The 27,221-nt window shown below is 41.2% G+C and overlaps 1 pseudogene; it reads right to left on the bottom strand.

Moving 5' to 3' along the window:
* On the bottom strand, positions 1–26,693 carry LOC139044051 (dehydrogenase/reductase SDR family member 6-like; annotated as a pseudogene).
* Between the last annotated feature and the right edge of the window lie 528 nt (positions 26,694–27,221).

The raw sequence follows: 27,221 nt of genomic DNA, 5'->3' as shown, positions 1-27,221 counted from the left end.
TTACTTTTTTCCTTCATATTTTAATTTTATATGCTTACAAATTGAGGCTTATTTTAAAAACTATTCTTTTGCAGTGATGTTATTAAGCTACAATGATTTCAAAAGAGATTAATATATTTAAAGAATCAAATTCTTGTGAACAATGACATCCTTAAAAAGGGCTTGTTTTCATTAATATTCCATTAATAGGAAAGAGATGATGAGTGAGTTTTCTTCATAGCCGGGTTTACAGTGTATAGGAAGGGCCTGCCTTCCCAGCAAGGAGATCCTGAATCACAAGCTCCAGCCTCCATCAATGATGACAGGATTACCTGTGATGTAGGCAGACTGTAGTGATAAACACAAGGAGACCCAACAATTAGCCAGGTTTAACACAGGTTGTGTTTCTTCAATTTTTGTATGACTGAGATAACTAAACAATTTACTCTCCTGGTAACAGGAAACTTCACTTAACAAACAGAATTTAGGAAAATTAGAATTAAGTTTCGGGTGATTTAAAACTTCTGAGTGTTCTTGTGATCCAGAGCTAAGTGGCCTCTAGCTGGTGTTTGAGCATGTATCACATTCTACGCAGGGGCTATTAGGTATTTGGTCTCAGAATCAGAAAATTAAGCAGTTTGGTGATATATACCCATTCTCCAAATTAGGATAAAGTCGAGGCTAAAATAGTACACTTTAATTTTGAGACTCAGAACTATTCTAAACTAGCTGAGTTTTATGCCACTAATAAACTTTTGAACATAATCAAGTGTGTCAGTCATAAAGTGGTGGTGTCAATTTACAAATAGAATTGTTTTAAAAGATGGTGTATATTTAGTTGGTCAACATACACAGGTAATTCCACGAACTGGAGCATGCTAAATGTGTTTTTAAAATTTATGTGAATACTAATAATTATCTATTGAACTACAAAAAAATATTCTATACTAACTTCAGACATCTAAATCTGTGTAAAACTAAAGGAGTTAAAAATATTACTGTTTTTTCCCCACAGAATTTTTCATTTTCTAAAGAATTCAAGGTGAAGTGATCCTTGTGGTAGAGGTTTAACAGTCTTTTAACTTAAACATGGATAATAAAGACTCAAATTTGTGTTCTTAGTTTTAAACTCATCTAAAGCCTGAGACGATGGAAGAGGCAAGAAGGAAAGACATCATAATAGGAGAACAGAAATTTTTTTTTTTTAGGAAGAGTAGCCCTATGCTAAGATCTACTGCCAATCGTCCTCTTTTTTTTTTTTTTTTTTTTGCTGAGGAAGACTGGCCCTGAGCTAACATCCATGCCCATCTTCTTCTACTTTATATGTGGGATGCCTGCCATAGCATGGCTTGACAAGCGGTGCATAGGTCCACACCTGGGATCCAAACCAGTGAACCCCTAGCCACCAAAGTGCAGACTGCAAACTTAACTGCTGCGCCACCAGGCTGGCCCCAAGTTCAATATATGAAAACGGATCATATAAAGCAGATAAATCAGTTTATCAAGAAACAACCCCAATTCCCTCAAGTTTTTTTAAAAAGGCAAGTTCTCTGTTTTATATATGGACTCCTCTGGTCTCCTCTAAAAGGCCAATGGTCCTTTTGTTGCACATTTCAAGCCAGAACATTTCTAAATATTTGGTAACTTAAGTTCTGGCTAAACAAGGACAATTTAGCTTATCAGCAGTACCTCAAAATCAAGTGAGCTCTTCTGAAGATATAGATTCAGAGAAATCACAAAAGCCAATGTATGCTCCATTAATCAAATGCCTAGCAATTTCCCCAGCTATTAACAGCTGTTGTAATAGTTCTGACAAGTAGTAACTGCTCTGTCACTAAAACATTTCAACCCTTCTATCTGCCACATTCATCAACCACCTCATGTGCACCAAATCACTGTAAAGAGGAGCTAAGTGGCCAGTGACACACCTCTCTCCTGCCTGCTCCCTTTTCCTTCTTTCTGCTCACACGTTAGTTTCCAGGGCATGTAACATTTCAAGACATAACATAGGGGGATATTCTTGTGCTCTATTCCTTATAAATGTAGTTTCTGCCTTCACAGTTGTAAGCCATTTAAAAATATACAATAGCCATTAAGGAAGAAACTGGGGGGCTGGCCCGGTGGCGCAGTGGTTAAGTTCGCACATTCCGCTTCTCAGCGGCCCGGGATTCGCTGGTTTGAATCCTGGGTGTGGACATGGTACCGCTTGGCATGCCATGCTGTGGCAGGTGTCCCACATATATAAAGTAGAGGAAGATGGGCACGGATGTTAGCTCAGGGCCAGGCTTCCTCAGCAAAAAACAGAAGGACTGGCAGTAGTTAGCTCAGGGCTAATCTTCCTCAAAAAAAAAAAAAAGGAAGAAACTGGTTACTAAATAGATGCAAAGTGGAAAGAGACAGAATTAGGAATTTCCATATATGATGACAAACAGTAAAAATTCATAGGAAAAGAGTCAGTGGGATTCTTCTAAATAAGTTTCCAGTAAAACTAAGAACACCAGATGCCAATTCTGTGTCTCCTGGACACAATTATATCTGGTTAACTCTCTCCCCATTTCACCTGAAGCTCTCATGATTTTGGAGGTTCGTTTGATTTACACTTAATCAAGGCTTCCCCAACTGTAATTTTTGAAAGTAACTGTTTCTCATAAAATTGAGTGATTTAATTTTTTTCCATCCTCCATTTTATTTGCTACAAGATTTGGTGACATATAAACTTGAATGAGGAAGAGTTAGTGGCTCAGATCAAAGTGGTTTTTCTTTGAGCAAATTAAATCAGAACTTATCCCTACCTCGTAAATGCAGCAACTTAACGATCATATGCTGTAACTCTGTAAAATGACATTACTTGATGAGCAAAAATAGCGGGCCAATGTGATTGAGAATAATGACCTCCCTGGGAAGAATAGCGCTTACTTCATCAGAAGCCAGGTACACGCAGAGCAGGGCTATTTCTTCTGCGGTTGCAAATCTTCCCGTCCTCTGTCTCTTCAGGAAGTCGCTCCGTGCCTGTGACCAGACACCACACCAGACATCAGTGGTGTGAGCTAAAGTATGAACTCACTGGCAGCACCTTCAGGAGGCAAAGCAAGAGAGATCTACAGAGGCCACTGGCCTGCTGCCTCGATTATTCACGCATGATACATGAGAGTATCATTAATATTATTAACTGTGGGCCACGCAGGACTATGGTGACTCCTACGCTGCTCAAACTATTTGTGTTATACTAAAACCTACAGACACTGTGACAGATCAGGAAGTTAATCTTAAAGTAGAGGGTTTTTAAATTTTTCTGAAAATGTGGTGAAATATACATAATATAAAATTTATCATCTTAACCATTTTTAAGTGTACAGTTCAGTAGCATGAAGTGCATTCACACTGTTGTGCAACCAATCTCCAGAAGTCTCTTCATCTTGCAAAGCTGAAACTCTATGCCTACTAAACACTAACTCCCCAGGCCCCTCCCCCAGGCCCGGCTACTACCCTTCTACTTTCTGTCTCTATGCATTTGTCTACTCTGCGTAAGGAAGAGGGCATTTTTTTTAACTAAAAGATTTAAACACATTTAATATAGGAGACATACCTCTTCAGGGTTTGGTCTGGCTTGTATTCTTTCTTGCAGAGATGGGGTATCAACGGTTCCTAAATCAAAGGGTGACATTCAGCTTGGTTACTTACTTAGACTGAAAAAGAAATTGGCAACTCAACTTTAAACTTCCTTTCCGTAGGATACAGGTACCAGAGAAATCCTGTCCATAACTTGGAACAGCAATTTCACCTCTTCTGCCTGCCCTTTTATTTCATAGGCTTATAACTTCTTTAACAGCATTTCCATGATTTTTAAAAGCACAGACTACAATTCACTATGACACTAGGCAGGGACTCTGAGTGAAACACCAGCATTTTAGTCGCATTACACTGACATGATACTTTATGGACTGTATGCAGTTTTACAGGTATTATCTCAGTAATCCTCACAACAACCCTGAGGGCTAGGTAATATCACACAATTCTTTACCAGTACAAGGACCCACATTGTCTCAATGATCTCAAAACCATTCTTTGCTGTCACGTTCACTCTGAATCCTCAGGGACAGCTCCATGCTTGTCACAGTCCTTGGTTCTAAATTTTCCTCATTATCTTGCCAGTTTTCATTGGCTTCAAATTCCTATTTTAACATTGTTTCATGTTTTTCATTGAAAAATATAATTTACAATATTTTACTTAAAAAAAGAAAAATAAGAATGACACTAAAATTTTTACAACCCCACTTAGTTCACCTTCCTACAGAGCAAGTTCCCCAGACTCTTTTTGTTAACGTATGTAACCTGTAAATTCTCAGGAAGCCTCTTTCTGACTGACAGTACTCCAGGAGGCCACACGGTCTTCCTACGGTCACGGAAAATGATCTGCAGTCATCCTTCAGGTCCATCTTTAGAGCGGGCTCCTCACAGCACTGCAGATTTGAGGTCTGCTCAGAAATAATTCCTTAAATTTATGACCATTTGCCATTTCTCTGGAGAGGCTGGGAAGCTTCAAAATTTGCACTTTCTGACACTTTTCTGTCTAAGAACCCTTTCTTTAGCTTCTTTCTCCTCTCACATTTTACTCGGAGGGGCGGCACTCTCCCCACTCTGGGAGGAAATTGCCTTCGCTACATTGCCTGGTTCATTAGAAACATTTTATACCTTCCATGTCACTGCAGCCAATAGTGCTGATAAAATTTCTGAAACCACATAACAAAGACCCCCTTGTATCCAGTTTCAGACAACATTTTTTTTTTTTAAAGATTTTATTTTTTTCCTTTTTCTCCCCAAAGCCCCCCGGTACATAGTTGTATATTCTTCGTTGTGGGTCCTTCTAGTTGTGGTATGTGGGACGCTGCCTCAGCGTGGTCTGATGAGCAGTGCCATGTCCGTGCCCAGGATTCGAACCAACGAAACACTGGGCCGCCTGCAGCGGAGCTCGCGAACTTAACCACTCGGCCACGGGGCCAGCCCCTCAGACAACATTTTGCTTACTTCTCTCATCAACAGCCTCCTTAAAGTCCAAAATTTCACCAGCAGTGTGCTCAAGATGCCTTGAGCTTCTCTAACACTCTCCTCAAAATCCTTACAGCTTCTACAGCTTCCTCCCACTGAGGAAAATGAGCGTCACATCTTACATGTGGCCAGTATGAATGGCCATTAAATGAGAGCTGTGGATCAAGCCTATGCCTTCTGCTTCATTCCACTGTCACCTGACTCTGCTGTGTCCATGGCACAGGCTGACACACCATGCTACTGTCTACCCAAGTCGTGCTGACCAGCTGTGACTCTACAGCCATCAGCACCATCCCACACACACTCATTCCCCATCATGTTTCCTTCTGGGACTGGCTCAGTGAGTCACAGCTAGTTCCTTGTCCCAGAGAATTTGATAACATATTTTCCAATCTTCTGAAAAGGCTAGCTGCTAAAACAATCACATTTTCCAAATCATTTTGCCATTTATTCCACCGGGTAAATGGTACCAAGAACAGCTAGGCTCAGGTATCACCAGTTTGTATGTTAAAACCAAGTGAAACTGTCTCTTCTGTATCCTCCTGTTTCTTAGTGCTACCGATGTTTACCTTTTTAGTCCAAGAAAAATTATACACAACACCTCCATAAGGGGAATGCTGTAGCTTGAAAGTGACAAGAAATTTTCACATATTGAGGTATATGGGGTAGCTATTTTGGTTTAAAACTGATTTGGCTTGAACTAAAGACACCTGACTTATAGCCTATCAAACATCTGCCTTAACCATTAAAGAGGGCATTATGCATTATCTCAAAGTAAAAGAAGGCACTCTTTGAAGATAAGGATGCACACTTCCCCTCCTGTGCCCACCAGTATCAGAACTCTTTAAAGATAAGTTCCCCTTCCTGACATCAGGGTCATGTTGACCTGCTTGCTAATTTGCAACTGAGTATCTCTCTGAAACTTTGATGAATATGTATCCTGGGTGTGTTTTATGGATGTTCTGTGTTCTAAAAAGGTATAAAACTGTACTGAAAACCATGCCTCTCTGGAACGCTTTCTTCCTTTGTAGAGACTGCCTGATTCAAGTAAAACGCACCTTATCTTTCTTATCTATAAAATGGTTATTGGTTATTCTGTGTCAACAAAAGGTATATAGTCGTCTTCCCTCTTTAATAAATCAGTGGTTTTCAACCTGAGGGGAGACCAGGCTGGATTACATCAGAATCTCCTGTGGGGCTGTCCAGCCTATTCCCCGTCAACTCCCCCCCAGATCCTATCATACCCTCCAGGTCGTGAAAGGTCCCACAGGGAACTGCAATGCTTCCCCTCCTCAATCCCCACACCAGCTGTGAACTACTGAGAAAAACCTGGATCCTGGATGTTCATTTCATTTCTTTCCAGAGAGGAAGTTAGTAATTCTTCTTAGGTAGCCTATATTCATGTTGGTCAGTGGAACCAGGTGAAAGGGCATATCTAATTAATAGACACACCTACAGATATTAAGAAAATGAGAAGTCATTCCTAAGAAATAGGTTATTGAATGCTTTAGTTTGGACACATTGAATGTCCTTGCTACTAATAAGTTCTGCTTTTCTCCTTTCTTTTATGAGCGGTCAGCACATTTGGGTGAAGAGCCAAACAGTAAATATTCTTGGTGTTAAGAACCATTTGTTTTCAACTCTGCTGTTGTAGGATGAAAGCAGTCATTGCCAATACAAGAAGCAAACTGGGTGTGGATGTGTTCCAATAAAACTATATTTACAAAATAGGCGGTGGGCTGGATTTGGCCTGCAGGCCATAGTTTGCTGACTCACTTTGTATAGCATCAAGGAAGGTATTAATCCCTCCTTTTTATCCCTGGGCCAACCCAGGTGATTTCCACGGCAGAGCCCCTGTGTTCTGGGAGGCTCCTCTTACTTTCTTCCGCTGTCCTGTGAGCATGGGCTACTTTTCATCTTCCCCCCGACACAGTCATCCCTGGTCTGCTTCCAAAACAGTAAGCCCTGGTGACTCATGTCTCTTAACCCAGTGGTTTAGAATTGCCGCCACGTGCATGAGCAGCATGTAAACTGTTTGCCTCAGTGGCTTATTCCTGATGACTTAGGATCTCTCTCCCAACTGACTGTTAGACTGTTACCTTAACAGGATGGGACTCTTTCCCTTTTGAACTTGTCCCAATGACAGGCCACAGTAACAGGTAGTAAACAAGCTTATGGAGATCTCTCTCACAGTGGCAAGTGGGATGTCACAAAGGACAATTTCATAGCCCTGTGGAGCCTAACTCACCTGGACACACACAGTTGCACCTGATCCCCTGCTGGATGAAGTCTGCAGCCACGGACTTTGTGAGGCCAATCACGGCTGCCTTGGTTGTGCTGTAGACACATCTGTTCACAACTCCTGAGGATGAAGAGAAGGTTCGACAAGTGAAGGAATGAAAAACACAGTCTCCTCTAGAAAGGGAACACAAATTAGTGTCCCCAGTAACCAGTGTCATGCTTCCTCTCACCCCACTGTTTTTTAAAAATTGATATCAGGTTTTCTCCCTTAATAGGGTGAGTTTCTGAATTTAGGAAAATAGTATCATTATCGGCACAACTCAACTGAGACTCAGGTGTTGAGATGCTGCACTTAAATGACAAGTGGTTTTAGTTTTTCATCATCAGCTGGGAGAAACCTTAGGCAGATTCCAAAAGAAAATTAGGAGTGACATCGGCATCATGGTGGAGTGAGCTGTTCCCTTTGTCTCTCCCTCTTCGAACTACAACTAAATGGTCATTCATTGATCAGCAGAAGATACCCACACAGCACCTCAGGATGCCTGAGAGACCTGCGCAGCTATACATTTGAAGGGGGATGGACTACCCCTGGAGAGGTGGTGGAGATAGGTGAGTACTCTTCTGGTCCCCCAGCAGACCTGTACACGCATGCAGCTGCTCTCCCAGCTGGAGGCCCATAGTACTGCTGCAGCCCCAAGGGTGGGAGCGTGCCTCGGCGTGACCACAGGAACAGGTGATGGCAGCCCTGAGCCCCCGCACGATCGCTTTCTCGTCTGGTGGGAGAGCCCAGAGCCACTGCAGTCCCAGGGAATGGCTAGGCTCAGACCCAGTGGGGAGGCCCTGCCCACAAAGCACTAATGGCTGGTGTGACCTAGGAGCAGATGGCAGTGGAGCTGTGCACCCAGGCAAACAAATTCCCAGCTGCCTTGAATGCCCATAGGACCACTGCAGCCCCAAGGGGTGGACTGCAACTCAGTGGGACTGTGGGAGCAGGCAGCAGCCCTGAGCTCCTGCATAATCGCTTTCTTGTCTGGTGGGAGAGCCCACAGGGCCTCTGCAGTCCCAACAAGTGGCCCAGGCTCGGACAAGCAGGGCTGACAGGGATCACGGTGGGCTCAGATTACACAGGTGCTGCCCCCTCTCCAGTGGTGGCAGGTGGAATGTATGACCAGATACTATCAGTATGCAAATGCACAAATCCACCCCATTGAATGGTATGAAGTATATTAATACTCCTGACCAGAAGGAAAAAGACAAATACTCAGAAAGCAATCCTGAAGGCACAGAAGTCTACAATCTAAATGACAGAGAATTCAAAATGGCCATCATAAAATACTCAATAAGTTATGAGAACTCAGAAAGACCGTTCAATGAAATCAGGAACAAAATTAATGAACGGAGAGAATTCTTCACAAAAGAGATTGAAACTATAAAGAAAAAAACGATCAGAAATGTTGGAGATGAAAACACAATAAATGAGATAAAGAAAAATTTGGAGACCTTGAATGACAGAGCTGATATTACGGAGGATAAAATTAGCAATTTAGTGAACAGAAATACAGGTATTCCAGAGGGAGAAGAGAAGGAGAATGGAGCACAAAACTTGTTCAAAGAAATAATAGCTGAAAACTTCCCAACCCTGGGGAAAGAGCTGGAATTAGAAGTAAAAGAAGCTAAGAGAACTCCTAATTGCATCAATGTAAAAAGACTTTCTCCAAGGCATGGATTAGTAAAACTGGCAAAACTTAATGGCACGGAAAAAATACTAAGGACAGTAAAGCAGAAGAAAATCACCTACAAAGGAAACCCCACCAGGCTTTAATTGGATTTCTCAGCAGAAACCTTACAGGCTAGGAGAGACTGGAATGATATATTAAAAATTCTGAAAGACAAAAACTCTAAGCCAAGAATACTCTATCCAGCAAACATATCCTTCAGATATCATGGAGAAATAAAATCTTTCCCAGATAAACAAAAGCTCAGGGAGTTCATTGCCACAAGGCCCCCTACAAGATTTGATCAAGAAGGCCTTCATACCTGAAAAGAAGAAGAAAGGGTTTACACAGCCTTCAGCAAGGAGATAAACAGGCAGACAAAATCAGAAAACTGCAACTCTTTATCAGAACAGATTAGCATAACATTAAAGATGAAGGGAAGGAAAATATCAAGAATAAATATAGTCTCATCATTTTAACCACAAACTCACAATACAAAATGGAACAAGTTGTGACAACAATAATGCAGAAGGCGAAGGGGAAAGGGATGGAAACTGCTTAGTCAAAAGAGATAAGAGTCTATCAGAAATGGACTATCTCATCTATGAGATCTTGTACACAAAGTGCAGGTTAACCACTAAAAAAATCACAACTGAGACACAAATGATAAATAAGCAGAAAACTGAGAAAACCATCATAGAGAGCCACCAAACTGAATCATCCGTCTGAAATACACGGGATAAGAAAAAGGGAAATACAGAACAACTGGGAAACAAGTGATAAAATGGCAGCATTAAGCCCTCATATATCAGTAATCACTCTAAATGCAAATGGATTAAATTCCCCAATCAAAAGACATAGAATAGCTGGATGAATTAGAAAACAAGACCCAACAATATGCTGCCTCCAGGAAACACGTCTCAGTTCTAAAGACAAACAAGCTTAGAGTAAAAGGATGGAAGACAATACTCCAAACCAATGGCAAACAAAAGAAAGCAGGTGTTGCCATATTTACAGCAGACAAAGTAGACTTCAAGATAAAAAAGACAATGAGATGGGGCCAGCCTGGTAATGTAGTGGTTAAGTTCACGTGCTCTGATTTGGAGGCCTAGGGTTCATGGGTTCAGATCTTGGGCGTGGACCTACACATTGCCCATCAAGCCATGATGTGGTGGCATCCCATATACAAAAGAGGAAGACTGGCATGGACATTAGCTCAGGGCCAATCTTCCTCACCCAAAAAAAAAAAAAAAGGCAATGGGAGACAAAGAAGGGCAGTATATAACAACAAAAGGGACACTCCACCAAAAGGATTTAACACATATGTGTATGTAACCCAGGAGCACCAAAGTACATAAAGCACCTATTAACTGACCTAAAAGGAGACATTAACAGCAACACAGTAATAGCAGGTGATGTTAACACCCCACTTTCATCAATGGATAGACCATCCAGAGAGAAGCTCAACAAGGAAATAGTGGAACTAAATGAATTACAGACCAGACAGACTTAATAGATATATATAGAACACTCCACCCAAAAGCCAGCAGAATACACATTCTTCTCAGGTGCACGTGGAACATTCTCAAAGAAGGACCACATGTTGGGAAATAAGGCAAGCCTCAATAAATTTAAGAAGATCGAAATCATATCAAGCATCTTTTCCAACCATAATACTATAAAACTAGAAATCAACTACAAGAAAAAAGCTGGGAAAGAGATAAACATGCAGAGACTAAACAACAACCTACTGAGCAACCAATGGATCATTGAAGAAATTAAAGGAGAAATCAAAAAACAACTGGAGACAAATAAAAATGAAAATACACGATACCAACTCACATGGAATGCAGCAAAAGTGGTCCTGAGAGGGAAATTCATGGCAATATAGGCCCACCTTAACCAATAAGAAAAATCTCAAATAAGCAATCAAATTACGCCTAACAGAATTAGAAAAAGAAGAACAAAAAAGGCCCAAAGTCAGCAAAAGGAGGGAAATAATAAAAATTAGAGCAGAAATAAATGAATTGAAACCAAAAAAACAGTAGACAGGATCAATGAAACTAAGACCTAGTTCTTTGAGAAGAAAAACAAAATTGACAAACCCTTGGCCAGACTCACTAATTTAAAAAAAAAGAGAGAAGGCTCAAATAAAATTAGAAGTGAAAGAGGAGAAATTACAATGGATACCACAGAAATACAAAGAATTATAAGAGAATACTATGAAAAACCATATGCCAACAAATTGGACAATCTGGAAGAAATGGATAAATTCTTAGACTCATACAACCTCCCAAACTGAACCAAGAAGAAACAGAGAATCTGAATATACCAATCACAAGTAAAGAGATTGAAACAGTAATCAAAAGTCTTCCAAAAAATAAAAGTCCAGGACCAGATGGCTTCTCTGGAGAATTCTACCAAACACTCAAAGAAGATTTAATACCTATCCTTCTCAAACTATTCCAAAAAATTGAAGATGATGAAATACTTCCTAACACATTTTATGAGGCCAATATCACCCTGATCCCAAAGCCAGACAAAGACAACACAAAGAAGGAAAATTACAGGCCAATATTGCTGATGAACATAGACGAAGAATCCTCAACAAAACATTGGTAAACCAAATACAGCATCACATTAAAAGGATAATACAACATGATCAAGTGGGATTTATTCCAGGGATGCAGGGATGGTTCAACACCTGCAAATCAATCAATATGATACACATTAACAAAATGAGGAATAAAAACCACATGATCATCTCAAGAGATGCAGAGAAAGCATTTAACTAGAGCCAACATCCATTTATGATAAAAACTCTCAATAAAATGGGTAGTGAAGGAAAGTACCTCAACATAATAAAGGCCATATATGACAAACCCACAGCCAACATCATACTCAATGGGGAAAAACTGAAAGACATTCCTCTGAGAACAGGAACGAGACAATGGTGCCCACTCTCACCACTCTTATTCCACGTAGTCCTGGAGGTTTTGGCCAGAGTAATTAGGCAAGAGAAAGAAAGAAAAGGAATCCAAATTGGCAAGGAAGAAGTCAAACTCTTGCTGTTTTCAGATGATATGATTTTATATATATAAAACCCTAAAGAATCCATAGGAAAACTATTAGAAACAAGCAACAACTACAGCAAAGTTGCAGGGTACAAAGTCAGCTTACAAAAGTCAGTTGCATTTCTATACTCTAATAACAAACTAACAGAAAGAGAACTTAAGAATACAATCCCATATACAATCCCAACAAAAAGAATAAAATATCTAGGAATAAATTTAACCAAGGAGGTGAAAGACTTACACAATGAAAACTTTAAGACGTTAAATGAAAGAAATTGATGATGACATAAAGAAATGGAAAGATATTCCAGGCTCATGGACTGGAAGAATAAACATAGTTAAAACTTGCATACTACCTAAAGCAACCTACAGATTCAATGCAATCCCAATCAGAATCCCAATGATGTGGAAATAGAACAAAGAATCCTAAAATTTACATGGGGCAACAAAAGGCCCCGAATAGCCAAAACAATCTTGAGAAAAAAGAATGAAGCTGGACACATCACAATCCCTGACTTCAAAATATACTACAAAGCTGTAGTAATCAAAACAACATGGTACTGGTACAAGAACAAGCACACAGATCAATGGAACAGCACTGAAAGCCCAGAAATAAACCCACACATCTACGGACAGTTAATCTTCGACAAAGGAGGCAAGAACATACAATGGAGAACGGAAAGTCTCTTCAATAAATGGTGCTGGGAAAACTGGACAGAAATATGCAAAAGAATGAAGTTAGACCATTATCTTTTGCCACACACAAAAATTAACTCAAAACAGATTAAAGACTTGAAGCTAAGATGTGAAACCATAAAACTCCCAGAAGAAAATATAAGCAGTACACTCTTGGATATCAGTCTTAGCAGTATCTTTTCGAATACCATTTTTACTTGGACAAGGGAAACAAAAGAAAAAAATAAACAAATGGGACTTCATTGGACTAAAGAGCTTCTGCAAGGCAAAGGAAACCAGGAACAAAACAAAAAGACAACCCACCAACTGAGAGAAAATATTTGCAAATCATAAATCCAACAAGGTGTTAATTTCCAAAATAGACAAAGAACTCATACATCTCAACAACAAACAAGCTGATCCAAAAATGGGCAGAGGACACGAACAGACATTTTTCCAAAGAAGATATATAGATGGCCAACAGGCACATGAAAAGATGTTCAACATCACTAATTATTAGGGAAATGCAAATCAAAAATACAATGAGATATCACCTTTTACCTGTTAAAATGGCTATAATTACCAAGAGAAAAACCAAAAAATGTTGCAGAGGATGTGGAGAAAAGGGAAGCCTCATCCACTGCTGGTGGGAATGCAAACTGGTGTAGCCACCATGGAAAACAGTATGGAGATTCCTCAGAAAGTTAAAAATAGAAATAACCATACCACCCACCTATTCCACTACTGAGTATTTATCCAAAGATCATGAAAACATGAATGTGTAAAGATATATGCACCCCTATGTTCACTGCAGCATTATTCACAATAGCCAAGATGTGGAAGCAACCCAAGAGTCCACCGACTGATGAATGGATAAAGATGTGGTATATATACAACGGAATACTACTCAGCCATAAAAAAGACAAAATTGTCCCATTCACCACAACATGGATGGACCTGGAGGGTAATATGCTAAGCAAAATAGGCCAGATAGAGAAAGACAAACACCATATGATTTCACTCATATGTGGAAGAAAAACTAACACATGGACAACGAAAACAGTTTAGTGGTTACCAGGGGGAAGGGGGTTAGGGTGTGGGCACAAGGGGTGAAGAGGCACCATTTATAAGGTGCACAGAGTTCATTGACCTCCCCACCTTCCAAGGATACTGGGCCTGGGCCCTACACAAAGGAATGTGTCTGGGCTCAGGGCCACTTCGGCCCTGACTCTAAGGCACAAGTTACAAAGAATGAGTCCTGTGTCATGTTCCTTGTCTGGGCTGGCCACCCTGACGGGCACCTGACAGGACTTTAGAAACATCCTATCCATGGGAACGAAAAAGATAGAAGCACCCCATCTGTGGGAACAAGAAGAAATAACTCAAAATATCCAAATGTCTAAAACCCTGAGTCAGAACCCAGAGAAACCTTAGGGTAAAAGGGAGTCACAGGCATAGAACAATTGGGAGTCTCACTGAGGAAAGGACACCTTGCCTCAGACCCGGACAATCGGCACTCCCACCCGCCGTACAAACTATTGGGACTTCCCCAGCTGATTGTGGTGTGGATGTTGTAAGTACCGATTTGTTGTTCTCCCTTATGCCCACTCCTTGTTCTGTTTCCCTTTATCCAAAACCTTTGATTGCTGAAACAACCAAATAGCCTTGGCGGTGCCTGTCATTCCTTGCCCTTTGCGGCTGCGGGCAACATATGGTGACTGAAAAATAATAATGCACAACTGAAACTTCACAGTGTTATAAACTATTATGACCTCAATAAAATAAAAAAGATAAAAAAAGAAAACTGGCGCAGTGGTTAAGTTTGCACGTTCTGCTTTGGCAGCCTGGGGTTCGCCGGTTTGGATCCCGGGTGCGGACACAGTACCGCTTATCAAGCCATGCTGTGGCAGGTGTCCCACATATAAAGTAGAGGAAGATGGACATGGATGTTAGCTCAGGGCCAGCTTTCCTCAGCAAAAAGAGGAGGATTGGCGGCAGATGTTAGCTGAGGGCTAATCTTCCTCAAAAAAAAAAAAAAGAAAGAAAAGAAAAGAAAATTAGGGTAAAGCAAAGCAAAACAAAAGACCAAGAAGCTTAGGCATTTCTTTGCATTTCTCTCTCATGCAGGCTTAATGTGTGTATCCTCGCAAAGAGAAGGAATGTTCTCTCAGCAGTGGCTATTTCTTTTTTTGTTTTTTTTTTGTAACAGAGCTTTGTATGAAGTGCTGTGACAATACGGGAAGTAACTCTGCCTGTGGGCTTGGGGGGGTGCTTCACAAAGACAGTTGATCTGGGCCCTAAACGAGAAGTCAAGTTGAAGGGCCAGGATTGCAGTGCAAGATGGAGATAAGGGCACAGTCTGGCACACATGGATTTTCAAGTTTAAAATGAAATAGCTGGGGCCAGCCTGGTGGCTCAGTGGTTAAGTGCGCGTGTTCCGCTTTAGTGGAACTATCACATGGTGGAAGACGTGTGTTTGCCTGAGCCTCTCCCCACTCCCCGTTTTGGACTGTGAACTCTCTGGGGGCAGGGGCACACAGTAGGTGTTCAATACATTTTTGATTAATCAAATGAATAAATGTTTCCTTCTCCCACTTTGATCTCCACTGCCATATCCATTAGAAGAACTAAACGGGAGAGCACAAAAAACAAACTTTCATTTAATGTCACTGGATCACATGTAAGGTGAAAGGACTGGTAGACAAGGAACTTAATACTAATTTTAAAAGAGCAGTTTTGAAGTTATGGGTAAGTTTTATCATATCTGCTATGCTTGTTTCCAAAACCCTTAGCTTGTGAAGATTATGAGTATGTTCATCACAACCCCCAGAGGAAAACAGACTTACCTTTGATGCTGGAAGCCACAGAGGACATGTTGATAATATTGCCAGATTTGTGAGCATCTGCCAAAATAAAACAAATAATAAAAAAAAAAATGCCACTCTGCAGGCTAAAAATACTACCTCTTTAAAAGATCTGCATTTACTCTGGGTTTGCAGAACCATCTTATTAGCTGTTAACATGAAGTACTATTAAGCAGTCTTAACAACCTCCTCATCACTGCTGGGAACTGATGGCAGAGTACACTCTCACTGGCAAGTACATCTCCCAGGGGGACTACCACCTTCCCTGTCACAAGAGTATCAGCAAGACCGAGGATGAACTCTAAGCCAGTGCAAATGAATGTTCATATTTACTGTGTTCCTGATGTTAGAAAACTCTTACTCCAGTGAACACATTATTTGATGAATACCTACAGTGGCTGGGTATTGTGTAGGTCCAGGAGATTCAAAGATAAGTGACACAGTCCCTGCCTATGGAGAGCTGCCAGTCTGACTGGGTGGCTGACATAATCAGCATCCAGAGACAGCATGGGCCTTCACAGAGAACAGGTGGTGGGTGGTAGGAAGGGGCCAATCCACTGTTGGACACTCAGAGGAGGGCTCCTAGGAGGAAATATGTGGGTCGATTTTTGAAAACTAGAGTATTAGTGTAACCGTGGGCCCTCCAGGACCAGTTCAACTGACCCCGTCTTACCAACAGAGTAATAAGAGTGGGTTTTCAGGAACTGAGAGTCCCCCCTTGTCCAGTTCAGGCCAGGTAAGACCACCATTCCATCAAGTGGGCCTGCGCAAATGCCTGTTAAGTAATCTTTTTGACATCAAAGGGCTGAAAACTCCACCCTCAGATCATGCCAACATCACCATTCTGTGAATATGCGTCCTATGAAGAGCCATGGAGCTGACTGCACTTGCACAGATCATCACTCACCTCATTTCTCACCTCCAAGTATCCGTCTCCACCCTTCAGACCACCCTGCCCTTCATCCCATAAATTTTGCCCCAAGTCCTTGATCAGGGAGACAGATCTGAGAGAATACGCCTCCTGTCTCTTTGCAGATCAAGCTAGCAATAAAGCTTTTTTCTTTCCCCAAATCTGATGCTGTAATTAATTGTTTTTTTTCTACGTGCATTGGGTAGGAGAACCCCATTTTTGTGGAGTAACAGTCAGAAAAACAAAAGAGAAGTGTGTTTTAAGGAATGAGAACCATAGGTATAAAGGTTCTATTATGGAACTGGGGGGAAGGGATGGGTCTGGCTGGAAGGCAGGCCCTGGGAGGAAAGAGGCCTTAGAGGCCAACAGGGACTAAATTTAGGAATTTGGGATTTCCCCTGAAGATAAGGCAGGCCTTAGTGCAGAGGAGGAGCGGTATGTCTAGATCCGGGGATTACAGGTTCCTCTGGCAGCCTATGCTGGAGACGACTGGAAGCTGCAGTAGTGGTTCGGGAAAGGAGTGGTAAAAGCAGACACAGCAGGCAGAGCTCAGTCCATGGCCACATGCACTGATGGCAGCCTCCTGTCAAGGGCAGTGTTTCCTAAAAATACGTCCTGCAGGATTTCCCCACTCAATTGTGAACTTTGAGAGAGGAGGGTCTGGGGCTGTGTTGTCCTCCTAGACAAGGGGCACAGTAGGCGGTCAATACGTTTTGATGAATTAAGATCTCCTGAGGTGCTAGTTTAAAGTGCAGATTACTGGGCCCTGCCCCAGACCTAAAAGAATATATAATGAAACAGGCTGCTATGACTTAAAAAATGTTTTGTTTTCAATGAACTTACACTTTATTAATTATAACATATACGTATGTTTTCAAGATAATATTATGTACATGCAAGGGCATGGGTACTCATAAACGTTTTGGAGGAAGAAGCAAGAGGTTGAGAGAATGGGCCTAATGGGCACTAACTTTTCATGGAAGTCAGAGGCTGGGAGGATGACTATAGAGAACAAGGGGAGATGGTGGCCACGAGAGAGTGGGGAAGAGTTCAAATAACTGCCAGGAGGAAAAGGGAGAATATCAACTAGAGAACAGAGGAAGGAAAACCAGGATATACTCTATCATGAAAATCAAGTGAAGTTTCTAAAAGAGCAGAGTCTTGAGAGGCAGTGTAAAGGGTCTAGAGAAAAAAGTCACTTCCGTTGGGGTGAGTTTCTCCAGTAGCTTTCAGACAGAGGCAGGAATGGAGACGGTGAATGATCGAATGGATCAGGGATGAGGCTGCCAAGATTATACATCTCTTTATGGTCATCTTCCTACTTTCCGTTTTGATACTTAGCTACCAATCATACTAAAAGCAGAGAGTCTGAAACCAGCCTATGGCATGGTGCTGGAGACAGCGAAGGACACCGGGAGAGGCTGAGGTGACCCACCAAGTCAAGGAAGATGGAGGGGAGAATATATTTAACTCAACTTGTGTGTCTATAAAATAAAGAGAATCATAATGAAATGGGGTCCTCATAAAAAACACTAGGAAAATTAGTAGAGTAGAATGGTGTTGAAAACTAAGCCTTAAAATTATTCTTTCTTATCCATTTTAGCAAATAACCCATTTTACTTTATTGTTCCAGTTTTATTGAAATATAATTAACATACATAATCCATTTTTAATACATACAGCCCAACTTAATATATAAAAATGGGCTATTAAGTGAGTTCAGTCTCCAATCTTCTGAAATGCAATAATCTCTCAGGCAAACTAGAATTTCACGCCTAGAGATGCTACTGCTGCCCCAACACTGGTACCATACATTCGGCTGGGCCTGTCTGCTGATTCTCCAGCCCAAAGTCCTTGCCTCCCTCCATGCTGCCTTCCTACCCCCAGCTCAGAACCTGCTGTCCCATGTGATGCTCCCTCTGCCTGCCAAGCAGCAGCCCTCTGTGGCCCATAAAGTGGAGTGTCTGTACATAGTAAGGCCACATAGGACTGATCTTCCAGAAGCTCAGGCAGGGCTACAAAGGTCTCTAAAGATCTCCTCTAGCTGTATCTAGTCAGTCCCACTCTGACTCAGCTCTTCTGTCCCCATCAACCAGAACTCAGCTCCTAAACTTGGCAGACCTTGGCTCCTTGGGTCTTCAGTGATTCCATGCCTGACCCCAACCTGGACTGATAACCTAGATTCACTTACTCATTCAACCAACATTTGCTAAGCACTTCCGTGTGCTAGGGACTCTTCTACAATACAGCAAAGGAGGAAAAATCCCCAAACATCCAAGCCCTCCCCAGATCCTTGCCGTAATGGATCTTCTTTTCTAGTGGACCTTGGATTCTGCACTGACCTCTTACAGAATCTTCAATTTGTCCTCTGCCTTTTGACCGATCTTTCAGTCTTGGAATGTCTATCCATGAACAGAAATTTCCTACAAGTGTTCCTATATTTTGACCACCTGACCTTGCAGATCTGCTTGGACTCCAAATCCTGGCTTCCTCTGGAAAGTTCTAACTGGGTATATGTGTGTCATGGTTAACGAACACAAGAGGATCCTAGACAATTACTGCTGGAAGGGATTGTGTAATCTATCACCCTCATTTTAAACAGAAGAAACATGGGGCTGGCCCTGCGGTTGAGTGGTTAAGTTTGCGTACTCCGCTTCGGTGGCCCAGGCTTTTGCTGGTTTGAATCCTGGGTGTGGACATGGCACTGCTCATCAAGTCACACTGAGGTGGCATCCCACATGCCACAACTAGAAGGACCCACAACTAAAAGTACACAACTATGTACCAGGGGGCTTTGAGGAGAAAAAGTAAAAATAAAATCTTAGAAAAAAAAAAGTAAATAAATAAATAGAAGAAACAGATGCTGAGAGAGCCTAAGTACCATCTCCTAGGGCACCTGGCGAATTAGGGGCAGAGCTCAGGCTGTGCCGAAGGTTTTTTGACACCAGAGTCTGACCTTGGGGTCAGGTTGGTTAGGGTCACCTTAACAAGTGGCACTGACTCCTTTTGATTCCCCATCCCACTGGTTAATATTTTGGGGGATTTTTTTCTTTTCGTTTTTTACAAACGAGTGTCATTGTTTCATATGGATTATTGTTAAGGTGCTTTAAATCACAGGCAAACTCACTAATTTGCAAGTTATTGTTCGATATTTTAAAAGTTAACACTTACAAGTGTAAATTTCAGCTCCACTGTGCCTCACACCTACGTTCCTCACTGATACTCGTGAAGCACTGCAGACACGAACAAGCTCATTTTACAAATGAGTCTCACACGTCTCACCAGCTGTGACGGACGCTCTCCCCTTTTACCACAGCCTCTGCTTCTCCCCAAATCCTGTGTTAAGGACCAGCCTTCAAAAAATGCATCCAAGTTCCAAATAACAGATTTTCATCACCTCCAGATAGGTAAAAAAGGCAATTTATATTTTTAAAAAATTTGCTAGTTCAACAATCTGTGGGCCCACCCAAAGATCCCTTCTAGGCACTAAACAAATAGATTAAAAACAAATTCCTTTGTTACTAAGTCAATTTCTCTAACTTTCCTTTTAGCATTCATCTGCATCCTTCTTGACGTTAGGTTGAATGTTCAGAGCAAAGTATCAGTCCTGCTGCGCCATTAAAAAGCTCTTCTCCTGTCCCGCACAGGGCAGCATTCAGTACTCCAGTCATCTCATCCAGCAGGGATGGATGGAAAGAATGGCTCTTCTGCATTTCACTAGGATTTAATTTACAACCTTGAACTGAGCTGGTTCTGTACACAGTCAACCCGTCCATTGTCTGAGCCCGTGCTGTCTGCTACTGCTGGCTTACAAGCTCATTTGAAGTCAACATTTTTCATATTTACACCTGTCTCCCCTAGAGCACCTGGTGTGGTGCTTTGTATCAAAAGGTACTTAAAGCTTATTTGTATAACAAAATGAAAAACATTGATGAGCTGTGTGAAGGCTGGAGAATTCAAGGGTGGCAGACTCAGGAGGAATACTCTCTCTTCAGCACATGCTGTCTCTCACCTCTCTGGAACTTCAGTGGCTCAGCTAAAGACAGGAGAGTAAGGAGGGTACTCAAGGTACAGAAAAGCAGTGGGGTACATCCATCCTGAGAGCGTGTGCCTAATCTTAGCTCTAACCACTTGCTAGTTATGTGATTTGGGCAAGTTACTTAACCTCCTAGTTTCTTTCTCTGTACAGTGAATGGGACAAAGTAGTACCTACCTCATCGGATTGTTCTGGTCCCACAGGCCTCCTGCTGTCCCTCTCCCTGGAAGCTTCTCCCCAAACACCTGAATGGTTAGCTCCGTTGCTCCATTCAGCCTCTATGAAAATCTCACCTTATCAGTGAGGCCCTCTGGGACCTCTCTAATAACTGAGCTTTTTTTCTCTTCATAGTACTTATAACTACCTCACATGTTATATGTTTATTTGATTACATATTATCCTGTCTCACCTCTCCAAAATGGAAGTTCCCTGACAGAAGGGACTTTGTTTAGTTCTCTGATTTGTCTTCTGCACCTAGAATGGAGCCTGGCATGTAGAAAGTGCTTAATAAATATTCTTTGAATGGATGAACTGGAAGGTCAGACGAATTAATTTATACTAAATGCCTTGGTATTTATGTTCACTACATGTTAGTCATTACGTTAACTACCATTACTCTTCAGCACATGTGAGGATTCTTTCTGGATGCCCAGGATGGAGACCTGGAGACTAACGTGGTGGTCATCCTGGTGGTGGTCACCTTACTTTAGGAAGAAAGGCCTTGATCATCAGGTACATGCTGCGGACGTTAAGATTCATTGAGAAGTCCCAGTCTTTCTCCTCACAGTCCAGGATGGTTCCATGATGAACAAAACTGGAAGAGTAATTAAACAATGGGGAAAAATTATCATTAAAAACGATTTCTATTCCACTTCCTTTTCATTTTTATTTTCATTTATTGACTTAGACCATTGTCCCTTCCCTAACCAAGACTTTTAACAATTCAAACATAGTATCACTTGGTACATTAGGTAAGTAAGTGTCTCAACAACTTAAGGTAAAAAATTCATTATTTGAAAACAAGATCCTTCTTTTAAAAGAAGGCGGCAAGTGTCTGGAGCCCCCAAACATAAGAAGCTCTATACCAAATGCACAGGAAATATCAACGCCATTACAAACAACTGAGGACACTTGCCCCAGTGGACTCTGATTTCAAGAGCAGCAGTGCCCTCAGGTGGCAAGAACTTATCATTCTCAAGGGAAATCAAAGTTGCAGGGAAAACAAGTATCTCACCATCTCAGGGCAGCAAAGTAATATCGCTACTGTACAGTTCTGACATACTGAGTAAACAAAGCAGAACAAAAGAAAACCCTCAAAATAGCCTTTGCTATTTTCCAAGTCACATTTCCTCAAGGAAGCTTTATAACAATGGGGTCCTAATTGATTTCACTGTCCCCTGGACCAAGATTATGTAATTACTTATAAAATATTGTCAGTTGTGATTCCCATGTACCACTGTACTTCCAGTTCAATCAAATGACAGCAAGAACCACATGCTATATTTCTATATCCCTTACTTTGCTGAAAATTTAATAGATGCTCAAAAAATAATTTTGCTAGTTGATTTTTTCATGGTTCTGAATATATTCTTCTATGAAAGATGAGCAGATTATTTATAAAATAGATAATCATAAATTGTTGCTTTAATTTCCATACATTGTAACACATGATAAACTATGAATAGACAGACTTTTTTCATACTGAAACATGATTAGGAAGAATCATAAAAATACATAAGAAGGCTCTAGGATTTTTCTATCAATGCCACAGTATAAACGTTAACACCACACAAGAAAAGTGGAACATCAGACTCTATCTACTTAGTCCTGCGTAAGCCTCAACTGTCCTCATCTCTACTGTCATGCCTGAAAAGGGAGAGTGAGCACAAGCACTAGCTGCTCCACATGGGGCTGCTCCAGCTCCAGTCTCTCATCCTTCAAGCATGGTTCAGCAAGTTTGGTACTACTCTATCAAGTTCAATTAAGCCATTCTCTTTGTGCTGTATATAAAGCAACAGAGTGAAACTTCTTTTGCTGGGATTAATTGTCCTAATAAGAAATGCTGCGCTTGGGAGGTAGAAAGAACTTGCCAGAATGTTGTGCCAACAAATGGGGAACATTCGCATTTCAATAAACTGAGTACTCAGTTTTTGGCAGATATACTTTGCCTTAAAGACACTCCTGGAAAACAGTTTTTAATTTTATTTTATAAGTCTTAGTGGAACATCAGTGACAAGTCCACTGGTGTGAGCCTGTCCCCAGCCTTAGGTAGATCAACAGCGTTGGATTGGTAGCAGTTGTCTTGAGTATCCTTAAGTGCCTTTAGGCCCCAAGCACATGTCAACTTCTATGGCTGTTTTACTTGCTGAATCTTACTTGTAACAAAAATTCTGTCCAAAATCCAGCTTTATTTCCTAAGGAATATATTAGGGTTCACAAAGAATAATTTGGCCATATTATCAAATTTCTTTTAATAAAAGACATAGAAAACTTTCTGTGAGGAGAATGAAATTAAAAAGTTATGAATTACCCAGCAACATTAAAGAGAATGTCAACTCTCTCAATTTCATTGGCAAACTCATCAATTTGTTTTTTTTTTTGTGACATCCAGGACTCGAGTCTGAATACCTGAAACATAAAACAAGGGAAACTATTTACTTATACCCATAAAAAATGTTTAGTCTTGTAGATGTAGCTGCTTTGAAGTACAAAGATTACAGTATCTGTCCATTTTGCCTTCATAGGATTGTTGACCATTGGTAGGGTCTTAAGAATCTTAAGAATCTCATTAATAAAAATCTTAAAATCCTCCCCATCCTGAACTCCCAATAACACACCTCTCTTTCCCTCCCTTTCTCTTCACTCTCTAAATTGAATACTAAAGGCCTTTTCTGAGAAAAGACTTTACAGTGAAGTATGATCTATATTAGATGCTTCTCAGTGAGCCAGCAGTAATAACAGAGCGCAGGCTTGCTCTTTCCCCAGAGGTGAGTCACTGCCCCAGGAACACTGAATCCTATCTGAGTGAGGGGTAGGGAAGGGCAGGGCAGTGAGACAGGAGACTGTTTCCATTTGTGCACTTTACCTTCATGTCAATTCCATTATTTATTGGAAACAACTTTGTCAGTCAAGGGTATAATCACTTATTTCTGCACTAAATTGCAAGGAGAAGAAATGAGGGGCCAGGAGAAGGGATGAAACACTTGAAAGCTAGACATGAGAGATCCAGCATTGGATCTCAGAGACACACTGTAATAGTTAGTAAAAAACCCCAAACATTCTCTAATAAAAGAAAGTCACTATTTTAATGTTTTTAAAAAAAATATGGTTTATTATTCTTTTATAGATATAGAAAGAAAAGATTATAAACATAGAAAAGGAGAGAAAGGGGAGAAAGTTTTGGGAGGACTTTCTTCCCTTAGTACTTTTTCAGTACAACAGCGTTTTTCTGACTTGGAGTTAAAATTCCCTATTATTAAAATTAAATAATTTTCCAATAATAAATAAACAATCCAATAATTAAAATAGCATAGTCTAATTCCGTTCATGAATTCAATGTGCTAATTTGCATTTGATTATATAACCTGTTCTATTTTGCTGGAAGAATTAACTTTCAAATGAGCTGTCTGTTCTGATTTCTTTCAGAGGAACTCTAGTTGAAGTCCTTTGATGCTGGAGTTGAGTTCAGTGTGGTGCAGTAAGGGGTGATACACAGCGAAATAATTTGCATGATCTCTTAGGGTTTCTGATCATATGTGGCTTTAGGGCTGAGCTGTCTCCAATATGGTAGCCACCAGGCACATGTGGCTACTAAGCACTTGAAATGCAGCTAGTCAGAACTGAAATGCGCTGTAAGTGTACAACACACGTGAATTTAAAAGATTTAGTATGAAAAAAGAATGTAAAATATTCCATAAATTTTTTTTATATTGAGTATGTTAAAATGGTATTTTAGATATATTTAGTTAAATAAAATACATTACTAAAATTAATTTTCATCTGTTTCTTTTTACTTTTTAAATGTAGCCACAGGAAATTTAAATCACACACGTGGTTCACATCATTTTCCTACTGGACAGCACTGTGCTGAGTAGGGCACAGAAGTGAAAGTTGTCATTAAAAGTTAACGCAACAACTGTTAAATTTCACATACAACTTTGTAATTAGGTACTGAATCCTTCAACATGCTGGATAAAAAAAATTTTAAGTATACAACTTTTATATATTTAAGTATACAGATTTTTGTCTGTAGGTTCACAGAATATAGATTTGATATCAAAGAATCAGGCTCTAAGAAGAAGGCCGGTGGAGCTGACCAGCCAAGTAATTTTCTTTCAGCAGACGAGTACTGTTTTTTATAATACCTTATGGACTCTGAATCCCAAGTTCAAGCTGCTGAGTTGCTTACCCGGGTACTTTTCCAGTTCTTGAAGTTTGGACTCATTGATATCTGTGGCTATGACTTGGGCACCTTCTCTTGCAAAAGCCTGGAAGACAACACACAAATGAATCCTTTGTTTACTTGGTTAAGCTGCTCTCATGAATAGAAAATCCTTTAGCCTTTTCTCCCTTTATCTTATTTTCATTGTTTTCCTTATACATGGGTGGAATTTCAAACTATCTAGTCTCGCTTCGCCCTTCCCTTTGTTATTTTTATCATTAATTAGTACAACATGACATACATTGTGCTTGTCATCTGACTTTGTCCCTTTTAGTAACATCAAATACAATAGTGTTTTTAAAAAACTAGGATTCTGTTATTAACACCTCTCAAAATACTACTATTCTGTGATTTGATAGCCTTTATTCCATTTCTGAGGTGACTAAACCCCAAATAATGAGAAAAATGGGTTATTTCAACACTTTTCCTCCTAAGAGTATACTAGTGTTTTCACAAATATCAAACTATATCCTACCGTTACAGTTAAGCTGCATTATTAGCTCAGGTGAGGAATATAATGTGCAAGAAGCTGCTATAAATTACAAGGTAAAGGTAACGGTAACCTGATAGTCTTAGAACTCTGGAGTCCTATGTCTGAACTGACATGATTTCAGAGGGCTATGCACTCCTTTAGGCCCCCTGTAATAAATTTATTACAGTGCAGAGAAACTGAGGCAAAGAAATAAGTTCTCAGAGTCAAAAGTTATGAGATGTCACATAATAAATATGTGAGGTAAGCCTTGCTTCATCCGCCTGGGATCAGGAGTAGCAACTTTTATTTTTGTAACTTAAGACAACAGAAGCACAAAAGCCAATAAAAAAAAGTAGAGCAGAATTAAACAGCCATGGGATCTGTCCACGTGATTCAACACCTCCAAAGGCAGGAAGCAAACAGAGATAGTAACTTACTATGGCAGTGGCCCGGCCGATCCCCTGAGCAGCAGCTGTCAGGACGATGACCTTCCCATCAAGTCGACCCATAACGGAACCTGCGGTTTAATCTACAGACACGTGTATTTAATGGCATGCACTGTAGACATGGTCCTATGCAGTAACATCTAGAATGAATGGTTCAATGTACTCCTTTAAGAACCTGAAGATGGCACCTCAGCACAAATATTCCCACCATGAGAATTCTCCAAGAGCGCCCACTCTAGATACCTAGCTTTGTACATCAAAACCATTTGGCACAGCCCACTCAACTGATACTCAGTAAGAGACAGACATTGGACTTGACCCACCTTTCGGTTTTTTGAGAACCCAATGCTGATCCAGAAGGGGTGGAGTCCTCCCCTGCCCATCCTCCCCGCTGTGCCCGCACGCACTGCTATGCCACTGGGCATGTCCTTCCTGCTTTCTGTCCTGTAAACTTCCGTTGGGTTTGCACCATCAATCATTTCTAGTTTGTTTATTTATATTCTTATTTTTGCAGGGGAAGATTCGCCCTAAGCTAACATTGAACCAGGAGGCTGAAGTGGAGTGCACCAAACTTTAACCACTAAGCCATCAGGGCTGGCTCTCATCTGTGGTTTTTCCTTGTCCCTTGGAAAGATTTCACCATCGGCCTCAGAAAGTCACTGAACAAAAGAACCGGAAAATCAAATCATGTCCAATACCCCCATTTTACAGATGAGGAAACTGATGTGGCCTGGTCCAGGTGAGAGAGACAGACGAAACGCAGGCCTCCCCATAACGCTGCCGATCCTCTTCTCAAGCTTAAGCCGGCGGGAGTTAACGCTTTAACAGCCACAGTCAGTCACTTCTGACAGGCAGGACTGAGACACTGTGACCGGGGGAAAGGTGGCATGCATCAGGTCTGACCAGTGCCGACTGCAGGGCGCGCGGAACGGCTAGTGCTGAGGTCGGGGTGGCGAGGAGTCAAACGATGATCAAATGAGGTGGTCTTCAAGGAGCCAGGCTCTCTCCCCCATCCTGCTGTTCTCAACGTGTGCCTCTGACCTCGCGCCAAGTCACAACATGGCTGCTATGTCCCAAGGCACCATATCCGCATCCGCGCCAAAAAACACCAAGGGAAGGAGCAAAAGCCAAAGGTCTTTCTACCCAAGAAGGAAGGCCTGCTCAGAACCCCGGCCCACGTTTCACCCGCCAGCCCTAGCAGCCGCGGGGGCCGGCATGTGGGGGCGCCGTCTTCCCCCCTCAGGATGGGAAAGGCAGGGAAACGAGCTGGGAGGGCGTTGAGCGAACGCACTCAAGCAGCACGCGCGCACACACACCGCGCC

The sequence above is a fragment of the Equus asinus genome, unplaced genomic scaffold (genome assembly GCF_041296235.1).
Source record: "Equus asinus isolate D_3611 breed Donkey unplaced genomic scaffold, EquAss-T2T_v2 contig_545, whole genome shotgun sequence".
Lineage (NCBI taxonomy): Eukaryota > Metazoa > Chordata > Mammalia > Perissodactyla > Equidae > Equus > Equus asinus.
Note: the sequence above shows the minus strand (reverse complement) of the source record. Positions and strands in the feature narration are given on the sequence as shown.